This window comes from Salvelinus fontinalis, chromosome 36, assembly GCF_029448725.1.
Source record: "Salvelinus fontinalis isolate EN_2023a chromosome 36, ASM2944872v1, whole genome shotgun sequence".
Taxonomy (NCBI): Eukaryota; Metazoa; Chordata; class Actinopteri; order Salmoniformes; family Salmonidae; genus Salvelinus; species Salvelinus fontinalis.
Window position 1 is genome coordinate 21713809 of NC_074700.1, and position 19563 is coordinate 21733371.

At 43.3% G+C, this 19563-nt stretch overlaps 1 protein-coding gene across 1 annotated transcript in view; it reads left to right on the plus strand.

Moving 5' to 3' along the window:
* Nucleotides 1-1142: 1142 nt before the first annotated feature.
* LOC129835725 (astrocytic phosphoprotein PEA-15-like) overlaps nt 1143-19563 on the plus strand; it is a 50611-nt gene continuing 32190 nt past the window's right edge. Inside the window, exon 1 of the mRNA XM_055901497.1 lies at nt 1143-1542. The gene's annotated coding sequence lies outside the window, so the exon portion shown is untranslated. The remainder of the gene's footprint in view (nt 1543-19563) is intronic.

The following is a 19563-nucleotide window of genomic DNA, read 5'->3' on the forward strand; positions in this document are numbered from 1 at the left end:
GCTAGCACTGGAGTAATATGATCAAATTTCTTGGTTCTAGTCAGGATTCTAGCAGCCGTATTTAGCACTAACTGAAGTTTATTTAGTGCTTTATCCGGGTAGCCGGAAAGTAGAGCATTGCAGTAGTCTAACCTAGAAGTAACAAATGCATGGATTAATTTTTCTGCATCATTTTTGGACAGAAAATGTCTGATTTTTGCAATGTTACGTAGATGGAAAAAAGCTGTCCTTGAAACAGTCTTGATATGTTCGTCAAAAGAGAGATCAGGGTCAAGAGTAACGCCGAGGTCCTTCACAGTTTTATTTGAGACGACTTTACAACCATCAAGATGAATTGTCAGATTTAACAGAAGATCTCTTTGTTTCTTGGGACCTAGAACAAGCATCTCTGTTTTGTCCGAGTTTAAAAGTAGAAAGTTTTCAGCCATCCACTTCCTTATGTCTGAAACACAGGCTTCTAGCGAGGGCAATTTTGGGGCTTCACCATGTTTCATTGAAATGTACAGCTGTGTGTCATCCGCATAGCAGTGAAAGTTAACATTATGTTTTCGAATAACATCCCCAAGAGGTAAAATATATAGTGAAAACAATAGTGGTCCTAAAACGGAACCTTGAGGAACACCGAAATGTACAGTTGATTTGTCAGAGGACAGACCATTCACAGAGACAAACTGATATCTTTCCGACAGGTAAGATCTAAACCAGGCCAGAACTTGTCCGTGTAGACCAATTTGGGTTTCCAGTCTCTCCAAAAGAATGTGGTGATCGATGGTGTCAAAGGCAGCACTAAGGTCTAGTAGCACGAGGACAGATGCAGAGCCTCGGTCTGACGCCATTAAAAGGTCATTTACCACCTTCACAAGTGCAGTCTCAGTGCTATGATGGGGTCTAAAACATTCAACATTCCATTTTTTCATTATTGGTCTTAAAACATGTTTTTAAAACCATATTTTTTTAATTTGTTTTCTTAAATTACATATTGCATTCACTTGTTGGCACAATAAACGTGGCCATTAATTAACATGCAATATCATTTGAATGCGTTATCCACATTGCAATGTTTTGAAATGTGGGCTTTTATTTTTGAAGGTTTCCTTATTAGCATACAGAGTAACATCATCGTTTGTGCTGCTGCCAGAATACCAGTAGGAAAAGGCGTTTCCATCCACGATCCGGCAAGACTGTGTAGCTTATCCTACTTACACCCCGACGGACGCATCGAACTTGCCTGGACCAAAACACAACGCACTTATCCACACTAGCCAATAGAATTTCAACATAAGAATTGCTTTTGTAATCGCTTTTATATATTTAGGCTATACAATAAAATCCATTACAAGACAGCGGTCTATAGCTAACGACTACATTCTGGATAGAGGAGCTGACTGAGGAAGAGTAATTTGCAGCAAGATTGTATGCGTGTACATCGAATAGAAATCACATTTTAATAAAGTTTTGTGATAGAAGTGAACACTTTCTCTTACGCACAGACACAGGTCATCTCTCGCCCTTCGCTGACTCATAGCCTACACAGAACCCAGGGTAAGTCACCAAGTCATCTTTTCGTTTCTGTCTTCAGTCATTCGTTGTGATGTTATAATAATGTTGGTGATATATATTGTATTGTGGGCGAATGTGTTTGGCTGTAGTGTTGCTTGTGGAACTTTGTCATTATCAAATAATCAATAATCAATCATCGGATTTGCTGTAAGCTACAGCCTAGCGTCATTTTTGCACCATCGGTGTGCATTCCCACACACAATGGACCATAAACCATGATACTTTCATAATGGTGTGTTTCAAAACGCTTGACATGGTTCATTTTCATTTGGTTGTTTGGTTGTTGTTGTTTTTTTGTCTGGGATGATAACCCATTTCCCAACAAGTTAACAATGCCGGTCATTTTCCTTGGTTTGAATGATGGCTGGTTACTCGGGAAGAGAACCCGGCTTGAATGAACCGGTGTACATGGAGCTGACGGCTGAACAGTTAAAGGAGACGGCCCTATCCTCCAACTAAGGACCATTTCATTTAGATGATTTATTGATTCATCGTTGTGATGATATTGTGTAGTCTGTCACCCCTGCTTTCTACACATTATTGTGTAGACTAGGTTAATCTCTTCAAATAAAATTAAATCAAATGTTATTGGTCACATACACATATTTAGCAGATGTTATTGCGGGTGTAGCGAAATGCTTGTGTTCATAGCTCCAACAGTGCAGTAGTATCAAATCCCATCCTTTAATAAAATGATTTCATTTCAACATCGAATGGCAACCCATACTTCATCTGGAACGTTCTATGGTGTTCAATGTCAGACGATAATAATCGATATTAAAACATCAATCTCTGATCTAGTTAGTGTCAGTTGGTGTTCATCGGTGCCTCGTGAGTATGAATGAATGGGGAAAATGTCGAGCCTACGTCAAGCTTTATCCCGAGTGTTGCACGAGTCCAGCATCACCATGAACGAATGTGTGCACGACTCGCGAGTGAGAAATTGGGGGACAAGTGAATGACTGCTTGCTGAAAACTACTGTTGTGCTATACTGTAATGAATAAGGATGATTATTGAGACAATAGAGTTATTACTAACACTACTGTAATGAAATGATAACAATATTATTAGGTGGTTAATTAGTACTAATGCATTACTAATGTATTATCATCAAGATATAATTTTTGGTCGATGTCATTCTCATTTCTGTCAGTGATTTGGTGTACAGTGTTTATATTTTCCTTGCACTACTAGGCTACAGAGCTGCTGCCATATAGGTAGCGTCTCAGCGTAGGACTGCTGATCTAGAATCAGTTATCATTTTAGCTCATATTGAGTACCATTAAATGGATGGGGGGGGGGGGGGGGGGGGGGGGCTGACCCTAGATCAGCAATGCTACTCTGAGACACTTCATGCAACATACGGTTCCTGATCCTCCCTACAGTAAGTACAGTGATCCAGATTGAACCGTTCTGTACAAGAATTACCCAAACATGGTGGAATACACTGTAAACATGGTTAAGCAAAGGTTGACAGCTGTCACTGCATTTCCTGTCACTGCATTTTCTGCCATTGCTTTACTTTACACAATACTTGTGTAAAAAAAGTGTGCAGATAAACTCATAAAATAATATCTGTTGTAGGCTACCATAACACGTTGTGTCAGATGTGTTATACGTCTCTTGTACCTGAGGGTGTGTACTAGGCCAATGATATTTGTCCGAAAGCACATATCAGCACATACCAGGCAATATTTATATTGTCCAAAGTCATTCTGTAAGAGAGTATAACACTTAAACTGTCACCACAAAGAAGGTTCTGCTCTGATCTGTGCTATTAGAAAAGCACCAGTTGTTTTTATGTTTAATGTTTTTAAATGTCTTCCTGAAACCCCTTTTAGTTGACTCAGAGACTGCTGCAAACACTCGACCACTAACATTCCCACAGACACAGACAGGAAGTAGCCAAGGGGAAGCACATTTCTGCTGCACTGGCCATTTTTTGTCCTCCGAGCAAAAAAACTAAAATCAATATATCAAATGGGAGCGCCCGGCCCAGCAGAGAGAGAGAGAGAGACAGAGAGGAGAGAGAGAGAGAGAGAGGAGAGAGGGGGGAGAGAAATCATTCAACCAAAAAGCTGACTCAATGTCACATATCTACCACCACGTCCAAGAGACACACCCTGTTGTTATTGTGGCTTTACAGATCAGAGCAGAACTTTCTGTACTGTGACCATTGAGAATTTTCTGACTGACTCACTTCACTTATGGATTCAGGAATTCCCCACTCTCTTCCAGAAGGAAAGGACTCTATAAATGAAATGCTTTGTCATGATATGATGTAAGATACAGCAGTGTTTCTGTATTGGTGTTGGCAGTCTCTGCACATATTATCACACCCGACAGACAGTAAGGGAGTCAGGATGTGCTAGTGACAATGCACAGTATCCGTTATAGCTCTGGAATGTTCACACGTTCATCCCACTCTGCCAGATGTAGAGGAAAATATGTCTCAAAGGGATCCTCCTGTTGGGTCCAGTGTTACATCATTTTGTCCTGTGTTACATCATTGAGCTGTAACTGTTTATATTGGGTTGAACTCTGGAGAGAATTTTGAAATTGGACATCTCCCCCAAATCTTTCCAACCATGATTCCATTCCAGAACAGATATGGACCCCCCCCCCCCCCCCCCTCTTTAATCCAGATTTATTGTGATTCAGTCACACACAGATGTACACACAAATGCGCACACTCACACACATGCGCACGCGGACACACACACACACACACACACCATCAAATTCACATCCCTGGCTGGCACAGAGGAGCAAAACAGCCCACACACTAATGGAAGTCTTTCACTTTAGCCTAATAGAAGAGAAACTGATCAAATGTGAAGCAACGGAGAGACCGTGCATTTTGTGTGGTGTGTGTGTGTCTGTATGTGTATGTGTGTTTGACCTTGTGCTGTGCTTATGTAATACACATGTGAATACCTTATACCGTATCCTAATGCTTTTGCTGCTAGCTCTCAGCTGTAGCATTTTAGATGGCTGTGTGTATGTGTGTGTGTGTGTGTGTGTGTGTGTGTGTGTGTGTGTGTGTGTGTGTGTGTGTGTGTGTGTGTGTGTGTGTGTGTGTGTGTGTGTGTGTGTGTGTGTGTGTGTGTGTGTGTGTGTGTGTGTGTGTGTGTGTGTGTGTGTGTATGTGTGTGTTTGGTATGAGGTATTTTCTGAAGGTTTCTTGAGATAGCTGCAATGAAATAGCAGCATTATCGTACTGTACATTCCATCGTCATTGGCAACTATGCTAAATTAGTAGTAGTACTGTCCTCTCTGGCTGAACACCAATGTTTCACATGGCTTCTATTGAGTGTTTCTGAGTGTGGGCGTGTAATATGTGTGTTTGTTTTGTCACCACAGTCTGTTGATGGAGACATGTAGCTCAGTCTCAGAGCTGTTGCATTGTGTTATATCATAAGTTAGGATAAAGTGTTTTTATTCTGTAAAGCCAATGAATAATTGGTTAGTACAACACGTGTGCAGAAGGGTCAGTGTATATGCCAAGAGCTCAATCTGGCAGTCTATCAACAGCTGCTGTTTGCCTGTTACACTGGAAATACAACACTACTGTGAAAATATGCAGAAGGTAGGGCAATGCACACACACTCACACGCACAAATACACAAACACACACACACGAACAACAAACACACACACACACACACACGCACACACACTCACACGCACAAATACACAAACACACACACACGAACAACAAACACACACACACACACACGCACACACGCACACACACTCACACGAACAACAAACACACACACACACACACACACACACACACACACACACACACGAACAACAAACACACACACACACACACACACACGCACACACACTCACACGCACAAATACACAAACACACACACACGAACAACAAACACACACACACACACACACACACACACACACACACACACACACACACACACACACACACACACACACACACACACACACACACACACACACACACACACACTCCCTCTGGACCGCAGCCAGCCCCAGTGAACAGAGCATTAGGGCATTACAGACCCCTTTATCTGTGTGTGTAATGCTCACATCCGGACCAAGGCCTGCTGTGTGTGTGTGTGTGTGTGTGTGTGTGTGTGTGTGTGTGTGTGTGTGTGTGTGTGTGTGTGTGTGTGTGTGTGTGTGTGTGTGAGAGAGAGAGAGAGAGAAGCAGAATAGAAGGAAAATGAATGAGGAAATGCTACAGGATGCAATGACCTCGTCCCACTAGCGCACCAGGGTCACAGCTGCAACACACACACACACACAAACACACACACACACACACACACACACACACACACACACACACACACACACACACACACACACACACACACACACACACACACACATACACACAAACATACACTTCCCATTGAATGTAGGCCAAACTCCTGATTATAGTCACCAGCCCAGCTGCATCATGGGAGGAAGATAGCTTCCGTTTTGTGTCTGCTTTTATGTATTTGCCTGAGAATTTGTTCTTAACTGACTTGCCTTGTTAAATTAAGGTTAAATAAATAAAAATATTAGTAAAATAAACCAATGAAGAAGGAGGAAGATAAGGACAGGCCGTTGACATGGAAACGTTATATTATTATCTCCTATTTTCTTTAATGACAAAACCAAAAGCCTCTTACTCTAACTGCCCTAGCGGTGAAAACTAAAGAGGGAGAAACACCTGTTAGTGAAGCCTTTGACTTTCACTCATGTTGTTCTTCACACTGACTCTGAGTCAGCTGTAACATGTTGCAGAACAAGTGATGTCATGTTATTTACTGTAAGACCTGATCCCAGTTCAGGTTTCAGGTGTCAGCTGGTGGTTGTACAATGATATCCTGTATAATGTTCTGTACCCAACAGATCCAGGGTTGCTTTTGATTCTCAGATCCTAATGGGAAACCTGATCCTACAGTACATCTGTTAATGGCAAGTACAGCCTGCAGCTTCACGTTGCTTTACTTTTCTTTCAGAAGGGAAGGGGAGTAACAGGGAAGGAGGGAGGGAGAGATGAAGGAGGGAGGGAGAGATGAAGGAGGGATGGGAGAGATGAAGGAGGGAGGGAGAGGGGAAGGAGGGAGGGAGAGATGAAGGAGGGAGGGAGAGGGGAAGGAGGGAGGGAGAGAGGAAGGAGGGAGGGAGAGATGAAGGAGGGAGGGAGAGAGGAAGGAGGGAGGGAGAGGGGAAGGAGGGAGGGAGAGAGGAAGGAGGGAGGGAGAGATGAAGGAGGGAGGGAGAGAGGAAGGAGGGAGGGAGAGGGGAAGGAGGGAGAGATGAAGGAGGGAGGGAGAGGGGAAGGAGGGAGGGAGAGATGAAGGACGGAGGGAGAGGGGAAGGAGGGAAGGAGAGATGAAGGAGGGAGGGAGAGGGGAAGGAGGGAGGGAGAGAGGAAGGAGGGAGGGAGAGAGGAAGGAGGGAGGGAGAGAGGAAGGAGGGAGGGAGAGAGGAAGGAGGGAGGGAGAGGGGAAGGAGGGAGGGAGAGGGGAAGGAGGGAGGGAGAGGGGAAGCTGGCCATCTTTTCAGAAGAGGAGGGTAAGGGGGGATGGAGGAAGGGAGAGGGGAAGGAGGAGTGTGTCTGAGTCATCTACAGTTACAGACATCATCGGAGAACAGAGGGAGGGACCGATTGGAGGAGAGGAGAAGAGGGAAGTTATCATTCATGGCATCCATTACCTAAGAGCGTTTAGTGTCACTCAGATCTGATGATGTCAGTGTGGGGGCTGCTAGATGACCTCACCTCCTCTTCCCTTCTATATAGTTAATATCTATACTATAATAGGTGTATTTGAGCTACTGATCTCCTTCCCTCTTCTATCTGATGTATATCTATTCTATAATAGCTCAAACCCATACTTAGCGTTAGCCTCTGTGTTTAACTTAGCAGTATGGCGCAGAGATAAACACTTAATTAGAGTATGACTTTACTCCCAAGCAGAAGCATGGCTGTGTGACTCAACACTTTACAGCATGATTCACAGGAGTTTGTGTGTGTGTGTGTGCGCGCACGTGAGTCTGTGCGTGGGTGCACTTTGTTCTTTTTCATTAGTGGAATCAGCAGCATGGATGTAGGAGGAGGAGGAGGACGCAATATGATTCAGAGAAAATAAAACTCAGTCAATCATCCAATCATCGTCCTCCTGCATGTGCGTTCCTTCTACAGGAGATGAGACATTTAAACGACGTCCCAGCTAGCACATAACATTCTGAGAACCATATGTTTCTTAGAGGTTGGTGAGAGCGTTGTTATCTGATGGTTATTTTGCATACAACCTTTCCACAACGTTCTGGGAAGGTTGCAGTACCGACAGGTAACCTAGCGGTTAGAGCGTTGGGCCAGTAACCCAAAGGTTGCTGGTTTGAATATCCAAGCCGACAAGGTGAAAAATCTGCCAATGTTCCCTTGAGCAAGGCATCTAACCCTAATTTGCTCAAGAGGCACCATACTGTTATGGCTGACCACATTTTACTGCACCTGGTGTATGTGAAAATAAAAACATAATAAAAAATGGATAGTTGCTTGGCTTTGGAACATTCTCAGCACATTTAAGGAACTTGACAAAAAAACGTTCATACAGGTTTACTCATGCTCTTATTTAAAGTGATGTTCTCAAATTGTTCCAAAAACGTTAAACAATGTTCTTCTGTGGGAATTTCAGTACTTCATCATAACGTTCCCTACAGGTTTACCCATAGTTCTATTTAAAACGGCAATCCATCACTTTCTTTATTCTGCAGAACACGGAAGAGTGCATGATCAGTTTCATAGAAAATTCCATCACAGGCCTTGAGCAAAAAGCAGGTGGATGCCTTTGACAGCCAAAGATGAACTCCGGAGGTCATAGCCAGGGTTTCACCATCCCAGTCATCCCGATTTTCCCTCATAATACGGAACGGCACATTGGTAAAGGTAGATGGTCTGCACCAGCCTGGAGGTTGAGTTCCATCTGGTTGGCACGGCCCTCAGTAGAGTCGGCTGCTAGCAGCGCAGCCACAGAGCCAGTCTTTCCGTTGATAACACTCAGACATAAATTGTTGTGCTATTTTAAATCCCTTTTGATGTAGGTTCCTAAACTCAGGTATTCATCTTCCATCCCCTATCACCACAATTTTCACGAGAAAATCCCACTTTGAAAACTGTTTGAGATGCAACACGTTAGCCATCCCGATCAGCTTACTTTTATCGAGCAGTAAAACGAACGTAAAGTAAGCGCCAAAAGGCAGCAGATGACGTATGGCGTCTATAGGCAGGGCTGAACTCTATCCCTTTACTTTTTTCACGCCAATATGCATGCGCATTTATTATATGAGTGCAATGAAAATGAATGGGACATACCGTAAAACTACAATTAAACACAGCCTCAAATAGCCACCTGTCCCTTTTAATAGCCGGGCGACAGCAAAAGGTTCAGCAAATAAACGGCTGTTTCAAATAAATGCTGGGTTTCAATGAATTGTTTACGAGGTTACCAGGAATAATCATTCATTGTTGATGAGGTTTAATGTTTGATTTGTTACATTAAATAACTCAGTAATGATTTGAAAAAATTATGTCAATCTTCCGTTTTTATCGGCAGTAAGAAACTGCTAGCCATTGGCTGCTGACAGTTGAGAACTGTTCGCTAACTGGCAAGCACAAAACCAGTCAACAACTTCGGGAGGACAAACCCCCAGACATCAGCAGATCACACTCTAGTGGTGATAGTAATAGCTGCCAAAATTATGCCCAGTCAGAGGAGAATAATGATTCTGTCAAGGAACATTTAATTTATTTGTAACGGTTGTTCTCCTCCTCTTCGTCCGAAGAGGAGGAGTAGGGATTGGACCAAAGCGCAGCGTTGTTATATGACATACTGAAGTTTATTAAAATAAGACAAAACACAAAACACTTTAACAGACTACAAAACAAATAAACGATGTAGACAGACCTGACTTGAGAACTTACAAACTATGAAGAACGCACGAACAGGAACAGACTACATATACGAAACGACAAACGAAACAGTCCCGTGTGGTAGACATACAGACACGGAAGACAACCACCCACCACAAACAATGTGAAACAACCTACCTATATATGATTCTCAATCAGAGGAAAACGTAAACCACCTGCCTCTGATTGAGAGCCATACAAGGTCAATTAACACTGACACTTAACATAGAACAAACAACACAGACTGCCCACCCAGCTCACGTCCTGACCCACTAAACACAACTATACAAAAGAAAAACAAGGTCAGGAACGTGACATTATTTAAATAGAGCCATACTGACAAAATAAACGTGACACAATGTGTAAATGATAACACATTAGTGCAGGGAATTAAGATACTGATTAAAATGCTGGAATTAAACAATTAACTATGCAAATGAGCAAAAGTTGTCTGCATTAAGGAAATAGACACCTGGCTCAAATAGAAGCCTGGCTCTAATAAGTGCCTGTTGTTTTAGTGATTTAAGAAAATAAATGCAGTGCTATTAATAGAAGTTTTACGGTATTGACACGTGAAAGGCATTGAAGCTCTGTGCCTTTTGGCGTCCATTAGCTGGCAGTATGAGGTAGAAACACGCATGTGCAAGTCATGTCAATGGCTTGCATTGAGTTTTAAATGTGAGAAAGGCCCATGTCGAGGCTGGCCTCCTTGCGCATTTTGTACCAGAGCACCGCAAGTTTGGGAAGTACTAGTTCAGAAATCGGTTTTATCATTCAGAAAAAAAAGTTGACAAAATAATTATTGATAAATGCATTCGGAAAGTATTCAGACCCCTTCAATTTTTCCACGATTTTGTTACGTTACAGCATTATTCTAAAATTGATTAAATTGTTTTTTCCCCTCATCAATCTACACACAATGCCCCATAATGACAAAGCAAAAATTGTTTTTTAGACATTTTCAAATTTTCATAATTATTCAGACTCTTTACTCAGTACTTTGTTAACCTGTCTAGGATCAGCGTGCCGCTAGCGGCACTCCCCCCCCCCCCCCCACTGAAAAACCAGTGCCGCGAAATTCAAAAAAAATATTTTTTTAAAATATTTAACTTTCACACATTAAAGTCCAATACAGCTAATGAAAGACACAGATCTTATGAATCCAGTCAACATTTCCGATTTTTAAAATGTTTTACAGGGAAGACACAATATGTAAAGATGTACATCTATTACCTAAAAACACATTAGCATATTCCACCATCTTTTATTTGTCCACCAACACCAGTAGCCATCACCAATTCGGCTAAACTAAGATATTTATAGCCTCTAACCAACAAAAAAACTCATTAGATGACAGTCTGATAACATATTTATGGTATGGGATAGGTTTTGTTAGAAAAAAGTGCATATTTCAGGTAGATGGCATAGTTTACAATTGCACCCACCATCACAAATGGACTAGAATAATTACAATGAGCAACGTGTTTACCTAACTACTAATCATCAAACATTTCGTAAAAATACACAGCATACACGAATCGAAAGACACAGATCCTGTGAATACAGACAATATTTCAGATTTTCTAAGTGTCTTACAGCGAAAACACAATAAATCGTTATATTAGCTTAGCACATAGCAATTAGCAGCCCAGCATTGATTCTAGCCAAAGTGAGCGATAAAAGTCAACATCGCCAAAAGATATTAATTTTTTCACTAACCTTCTCAGAATTCTTCCGATGACACTCCTGTAACATCACATTACAACATGCATATACAGTTTGATCGAAAATGTTTATATTTAGCCACCAAAATCATGGTTAGACAATGTGAAATGTAGACAAGCTGGTAAAGAAAACGTCCTTGCGCCACTTAGACAGTGATCTACTCTTATACATAAATACTCATAAACGTGACTAAAAAATATAGGGTGGACAGGGATTGATAGACAATTTAATTCTTAATACAATTGCGTTATTACATTTTTTAATTTATCCTTACTTTTCAATACAGTTTGCGCCAAGCGAAGCTACGTCAAAAAACATGGCGTCCTAAGCCACTAAAATGTTTCGACAGAAACACGATTTATCATAATAAAAATGTCCTACCTTGAGCTGTTCTTCCATCAGTATCTTGGGCAAAGGATCCTTTCTTGGGAGAAATCGTCTTTTGGTGGAAAGCTGTCCTCTTGCCATGTGGAAATGTCAACTACGTTCGGGATGAACTGAAAAGCGTTCCCAACTTTTCACATCGTTGCAAAAATAAATGTCCCAAAATCGCACTAAACGGATATAAATTGCTATAAAACGCTTTAAATTAACTACTTTGTGATGTTTGTAACTCCTATAACGAGTGAAAAGATGACCGGAGAAATATAACAGGCTAAACTAACGCTTGGAACAGGAGAGGGTCGGTGTCTTCCACGCGCGTTACGCAGCAAGAAAAGACTTGCTAGCTAAAGGTTTTTTTCATTTGTAGGGCCTGTGAACGAGCAATCGAGCCCGTTGGAATCGTCATCACGTAAAGGCATCCAGGGGAAGACGTAAGAAGTGTCCGTATAGTCATAGCAACGACAGTGCCCGTTTAAATGACTTCAGAAAAGTGGCCAACGTTTCTCAAATCTGACTCCATGTCAGGGAAATTGCTGTAGAATGGGCTCTGTTCCACTTAGAGACAAAATTTCAACTCCTATAGAAACTATAGACTGTTTTCTATCCAATAATAATAATAATATGCATATTGTACGATCAAGGATTTTGTGGGAAGCCGTTTAAAAAATTAGCCACATTAGCATAAATAGTCTAAACAGCGCCCCCATCCCCAACAGGTTAAAGCACTTTTGGCAGCAATTACAGCCTTGAGTCTTCCTTGATATGACAAGATTGTAAGACCTGTATTTGGGGAGTTCCTCCCATTCTTCTTTGCAGATCCTCTCAAGCTCTGTCAGGTTGGATGGGGAGCGTCGCTACACAGCTATTTTCAGGTCTCTCCAGAGATGTAGATTGGGTTCAAGTTCAGGCTTTGGCTGGGCCACTCAAGGACATTCAGAGACTTGTCCCGAAGCCACTCCTATGTTGACTTGGCTGTGTGCTTAGGGTCGTTGTCCTGTTGGAAGGTGAACCTTCACCCCAGTCTGAGGTCCTGAGTGCTCTAGAGCAGATTTTCATCAAGGATCTATCTGTACGTTGCTCTGTTCATCTTTCCCTTGATCCTGACTAGTACCCCAGTCCCTGCCGCTGAAAAACATCTTGGTGTCTTGGTGGTTCCAAACTTCTTAAATTTAAGAATGACGGAGGCCACTGTTTTCTTGGGGACCTTCAATGCTGCAGAAATGTTTTGGTACCCTTCCCCAGATCTGTGCCTCGGCACAATCCTGTCTCGGAGCACTACGGACAAGTCCTTCGACCTCATGGCTTGGTTTATGCTCTGACATGCACTGTCAACTGTGTGACCTGATATAGACAGGTGTGTGCCTTTCCAAATCATGTCCAAACAATTTAATTTACTACAGGTGGACTCCAATCAAGGATGATCAATGGAAAAAGAATGCACCTGAGCTCAATTTCGAGTCTAATATCCAAGTGTCTGAATACTTCTGTAAATATGTCACGTCTGCTCCCGCTCTGCCTCGCTGGCACTCGAGGCTGCTCATCATTACGCACACCTGTCACCATCGTTACACGCACCAGTGCTTTATCAGACTCACCTGGTCTCCATCACATAATTTATTGCCTCCCCTATATCTGTCACTTCCTCAGTTTCATTCCCGTGTCTGCATTGATGTTGTTTTGTTTCTCTTGTCCAGACGCTGTTGTTGTTTAGTTTCATGTCTATTTATTATTAAATCCTCACCCTGTACTTGCTTCCTGTCTCCCAGCGTCTGTATTTAAGGAACCATTGCAAAATAAGAAAATTCAGTTTTTATGCAAACATTTCCTAAAACCTGTTTTTGCTTAGTCATTATGGGGTATTGTGTGTAAATTAACGAGGAACATTTTATATTTAATCCATTTTAGAATAAGGCTATAACGTAACAGAATGAGGGAAAAGTGAAGGGGTCTGACTCATTTCCGAATGCACTGTATATACTGTACCAATCAACATTTTGGTCACAGCTACTCATTCCATTTTTTTTTTTTTTTATAAATATTTTCTACATTGTAGAATAATAGGGAAGAAATCAAAACTATGAAATAACACACGTGAAATCATGTAGTAACCAAAAAAGGGACAGCTTTGCGCACTCTTGGCATTCTCTTAACCAGCTTCATGAAGTAGTCACCCGGAATGTATTTCAATTAATAGGTGTGCCTTGTTAAAAGTTAATCTTTGTTAATGTGTTTGAGCCAATCAGTTGTGTTGTGACAAGGTAGGGGTGGTATACAGAATATAGCTCTATTTGGTAAAAGACCAAGTCCATATTATGGCAAGAACAGCTCAAATAAGCAAAGAGAAACGAATGTCCATCATTACTTTAAGACATGACGATCAATCAATCTGGAAAATTTCAAGAACTTTGAAAGTTTCTTCAAGTGCAGTCGAAAAACCATCAAGTGCTATGATGAAACGGCTCTCATGAGGACCGCCACAGGAAAGTAAAGACCCAGAGTTACATCTGCTGCAGAGGATTAATTAATTAGAGTTAACTTCTCTAGGGTAGGGGGCAGCATTCGGAATTTTGGATGAAAAGCGTGCCCAAATTAAACTACATGCTACTCAGGCCCAGAAGCTAAGATATGCATATTATTAGTGGATTTGGATAGAAAACACGCTGAAGTTTCTAAAACTGTTTGGATCATGTCTGTGAGTATAACATAACTTATTTGGCAGGTGAAACCCCGAGGACAAACCATTCCGATTTTCTTTTTTTGAGGTCACTCTCTTTTCAATGGGAATCCAGATTTCTAAGCGACTTTCTTGCAATTCCTATCGCTTCCACTGGATGTCAACAGTCTTTAGAAATTGGTTAAGGTTTTTCCATTGAGAAATGAAGAAGTAGCACTGTTCAGAATGGGGCTAGAGGGAAGTGTAATCCTGGTTAGAGGCGCGTGACCTGAAAGCTCGCTACACATTGTTTTCCTCCGGAATTGAATGCAGTATATCCAGTCTTAAATTTTATCGATTATTTACGTAAAAAAATACCTAAAGTTGTATTAGGAAAGTTGTTTGAAATGTTTGGAGAAAGCTTACAGGTAACTTTTGTAGTCATGTTGCGAGAGTTGGAACCGGTGTTTTTCTGGATCAAACGCGCCAAATAAATGGACATTTTGGATATATATCGACGGAATTAATCGAACACAAGGACCATTTGTGATGTTTATGGGACATATTGGAGTGCCAACAGAAGAAGCTCGTCAACGTTAAGGCATGAATTATATATTTATTTCTGTGTTTTGTGTCGTGCCTGAAGGGTTGAAATATGATTGTCTGTGTTTGTTTGCTGGGGTGCTATCCTCAGATAATAGCATCATTTGCTTTCGCCGTAAAGCCTTTTTGAAATCTGACATGTTGGCTGGATTCAAAACAAGTGTAGCTTTAATTTGGTGTATTGCATGTGTGATTTCATGAAAGTTACATTCTACAGTAATTTATTTGAATTTGGCGCTCTGCATTTTCACTGAATGTTGGCCAGTTGGGATGCTAGCGTCCCACTTATCCCAGAGAGGTTAACAGCCTCAGAAAGTGCAGCCCAAATAAATGCTTCACAGAGTTCAAGCCGCCATGTCTTTGTGAGACGCAGAGTAGGTGAATGGATAATCTCCGCATGTGTGATTCCCAACGTGAAGCATGGAGGAGTTGTGATGGTGTGGAAGTGCTTTGCTGGTGACACTGTCTGTGATTTATTTAGAATTCAAGGCACACTTTACTAGCATGGCTACCACAGCATTCTGCAACGATAATTCATCCCATCTGGTTTGTGCTTAGTGGGACTATTATTTATTTTTCAAGAGGACAATGACCCAAAACAGACCTCCAGGATGTGTAAGGGCTATTTGACAAAGAAGGAGAGTGATGGAGTGATGCATCAGGTAACCTGGACTCCACAATCACCCGACCTCAACCTAATTGAGATGGTTTGGGATGAGTTGGACCGCAGAGTTAAGGAAATGGTGCCAACAATTGCCCAGCATATGTGGGAACTCCTTCAATACTTTTGGAAAGCATTCCAGGTGAAGCTGGTTGAGAGAATGCCATGAGTGTGTAAAGCTGCCATCAAGGCAAAGGGTGGCTACTTTGAAGAATTTAAAATCTAAAATATATTTTGATTTGTTTATCACTTTTTTGGTTACTACATGATTCCATATGTATTATTTCATAGTTTTGGTTTCTTCACTATTATTCTGCAATGTGGAAAATAGTAAAAATAAAGAAAAACCTGAGTAGGTGTGTCCTAACTTTTGACTGGTACTGTTTTTTTAAATATTTTTTTACAGTCCCTAAACTTTACATTTGTCAGGATAATGCTGTACTTTGACTTGGGTAGGGTCATTTTCAGAACAGTGGTGAAGTTAATATTTAGTTACTCATACCAGCTCTTCGAGTAACTCCACACAATTCAACTGACTATTCCATTCCTATGCACATTGTCAGATTCACTCTAAGAAGAGCATAATGTATACACACTCAAGTAAGGAGAGACTATTTCCATATTGAATACTGCACTGTTGGGTAGGGCTTGCAAGTTAAGCATTTCACTGTACTTGTGCATGTGACAAATAAAACTTGAGTAGAGGTAGAGATAGGTGGAGAAAGAAAGAGGGAGAATGAAGGAAGAGACAAGGAGAAGGGGAGGAGAGTGCTTTGATTCACATTCTAGATCTACAAATGACATCAAACTACAAATTAATGTACATATATTTTCGTTATATGTCCTGTTTTTTTTTTTTTTTTTTTTACTATTTGCCACATCAATGTTTACTGTCAGAGTTGTGAACATGGATCTGTACCAATCTTCTGATGTGTTGATACAAGCAGTCGGACTTTGGACTATTCATTCAGACCAGGAGTGCATTGAAATCAAGTCAACAACAGCCACAAGCCTGTCTCTAATATGTGCCTGTCTCTGTTTCCAGCTATGGAAACCCTTAACAGTCTCCAGTATGTACAGAAGTATGAGGTCTCCTTCTAAATTTGATCTCTGACTCAGTCACCACCTCATGTGGACACAACTTCTACAAGGCCTGTAATCAACAAACACTGTGAGAAAAGTGACAAGTTCAAGTGTCCACTCTGTCAAGAGCGATTCCAAAGAAGACCTAAGCTACGTGTCAACATAACACTAAAGCAAAGAGCCCAGCTCCTGCACCAGTCACAGCTCCAGCTCCTGTACCAACCCCAGCACCTGTACCAGCCCCAGCTCCTGCACCTGTACCAGCTCCAGCTGCAGCACCTGTTCCAGACACAGATCCAGCCCCTGTACCAGCCCCAGCTCCATCCCCTGTACCAGCTCCAGCCCCTGTACCAGCCCCTGTACCAGCCCCAGCTCCATCCCCTGTACCAGCCCCAGCTCCATCCCCTGTACCAGCTCCAGCCCCTGTACCAGCTCCAGCCCTTGTACCAGCCCCAGCTCCAACCCCTGTACCAGCTCCAGCTACAGCCCCTGTACCAGCCCCAGCTACAGCCCCTGTACCAGCCCCAGATCCAGCCCCTGTACCAGCCCCAGATCCAGCCCCTGTACCAGCCCCAGCTCCAGTCCCTGCACCAGCTCCAGCCCCTGTCCCAGCCCCAGCTACAGCCCCTCTACCAGCCACAGCTCCAGTCCCTGTACCAGCTCCAGCCCCTCTACCAGCCCCAGCTCCATCCCCTGTCCCAGCCCCAGCTCCAGCCCTTGTACCATCCCCAGCTCCATCCCCTGTCCCAGCCCCAGCTCCAGCCCCTCTACCAGCCCCAGCTCCATCCCCTGTCCCAGCCCCAGCTCCAGCCCCTCTACCATCCCCAGCTCCACCCCCTGTCCCAGCCCCAGCTCCAGCCCCTCTACCAGCCCCAGCTCCATCCCCTGTCCCAGCCCCAGCTCCAGCCCCTCTACCAGCCCCAGCTCCAGGCTTAGCTCCTGCCCCAACACCAACCTCAGGTCCAGCCCCTACCAGTACCAGCCCCTTCCCTGGTGAGACCTGGACTTGTGCTGGGTATGATCATGGCCCTGGTGCTCTGGTTCTGATGATGTATCCACAGACATACCTGCAGCCTGACCAGAGTGAAACATGCTCACTGAAGTACCCAGAGGGGGGGGGGGGGGGTCGGGGGGTGTAAGAAGCCAGACAAACCTCTGGGGGGAGAGAAGATGTTCAAGAAAGCGAAGGCAGAAATGCAGCAGATGATCTATGAGCAACTGGGGGACGTTAAGGAGATCAAACACTCTGTGGAGCTCAGCAAGTGTAGAGCAGACAGAGAGATCAGTTTGAAGTCCGTCAGCGATATGAAGCTCTTAATTGAGATGAGCCCGACTGAGCTCATAGAGATGAAGGGGAATCAAAAAGAGGCAGAGAGGCGAGCTGAAGGGTTCATCAAAGAACTGCAGCAGGAAATCACTGAGCCTCACACACACACAACACACACACAACACACACACACCACACACACACAACACACACACACACAACACACACACACCACACACACACACACACACACACACACACACACACACACACACACACACACCACACCACACACACACACCACACACACCCACACACACACACACACACACACACATCACACACACACATCACACACACACATCACACACACACATCACACACACACACACACACACACACACACACACACACACACACACACACACACCACACGCACACACACACACACCACACACACACACACCACACACCACACACACACAACCTTTGTGTAGCCTGACATGTTCAACATCTTACCTGTCCATTTAGGATTAGACTAATTCACTCAGGCATATGTTTATACTAGTAATTTATGCAAAGGTACATTACTGTGAGTGCGTGTTCCCGCGTTTGTGTGTGTGTGCGTGCATGCGTCCAGCTCCTCAGTAAAGTCTAAAAGACTAGGTGCATAGGTGCTTGTGCACGTGTTTGCATAAGGCACTTTGTATTTGAACAGGTAGGAATCTTCAATATTGGCTGTGTGTTAAGCTGTGTACAGCAGCATGAACCGGGGGTTGTTGTGCTTCTTGGCAGTAACATCCTGTGAGGTTGATGTCAGCCAAACTATAGCACTCTCTCCTTCTCTCTCGTTTTCTCTGTCTCTCTATCCCTGTCTCTCTCTCGCTCCCTCCTACACATATTATCTGGGGGTGGGTGATAAAAGCGAGAGAAAAAGCGAGGGGGAGAGAGAGAGAGCGAGGGGGAGAGAGAGTGTGAGAGAGGGGGAGAGAGAGATTGAAAGAGAGTGGGAAAGTGAGAGAGGGCAAGGGACCAAGATCTGAGATTGCAATAACCCAGCACAGTCTTGGGAGAGAGAGAGAAAAGGAGAGCAAGACAGAGGATAAATAGAATAAACATGTGTGAAGAGGGTGAGAGGAAGGTGGAGATAGAGGGTGGAGAAGGGGATGGAGATAGAGGGTGGAGATAGAGGGTGGAGGGAGGAGGTGGAGATAGAGGGTGGAAGGAAGGGGTGGCGATAGAGGGTGGAGGGAGGAGGTGGAGATAGAGGGTGGAAGGAAGGGGTGGAGATAGAGGGTGGAAGGAGGAGGTGGAGATAGAGGGTGGAAGGAAGGGGTGGAGATAGAGGGTGGAAGGAGGAGGTGGAGTAAGAGGGTGGAAGGAAGGGGTGGAGATAGAGGGTGGAAGGAAGGGGTGGAGATAGAGGGTGGAAGGAGGAGGTGGAGATAGAGGGTGGAAGGAAGGGGTGGAGATAGAGGGTGGAGATAGAGGGTGGAAGGAAGGGGTGGAGGGAGTGTGGAGAGAGAACGGCAGGATGGAAGAAGGGAAGGAAATGGAAGAAGTGTTAGAGGAGTGAGAAGGTGAGAAAAGAAAATGAAAGCGCATTCCAGCTGGTGTCTATTCCACAAATTACCACCGGCTAAATCTATGACTTTAAAATGCC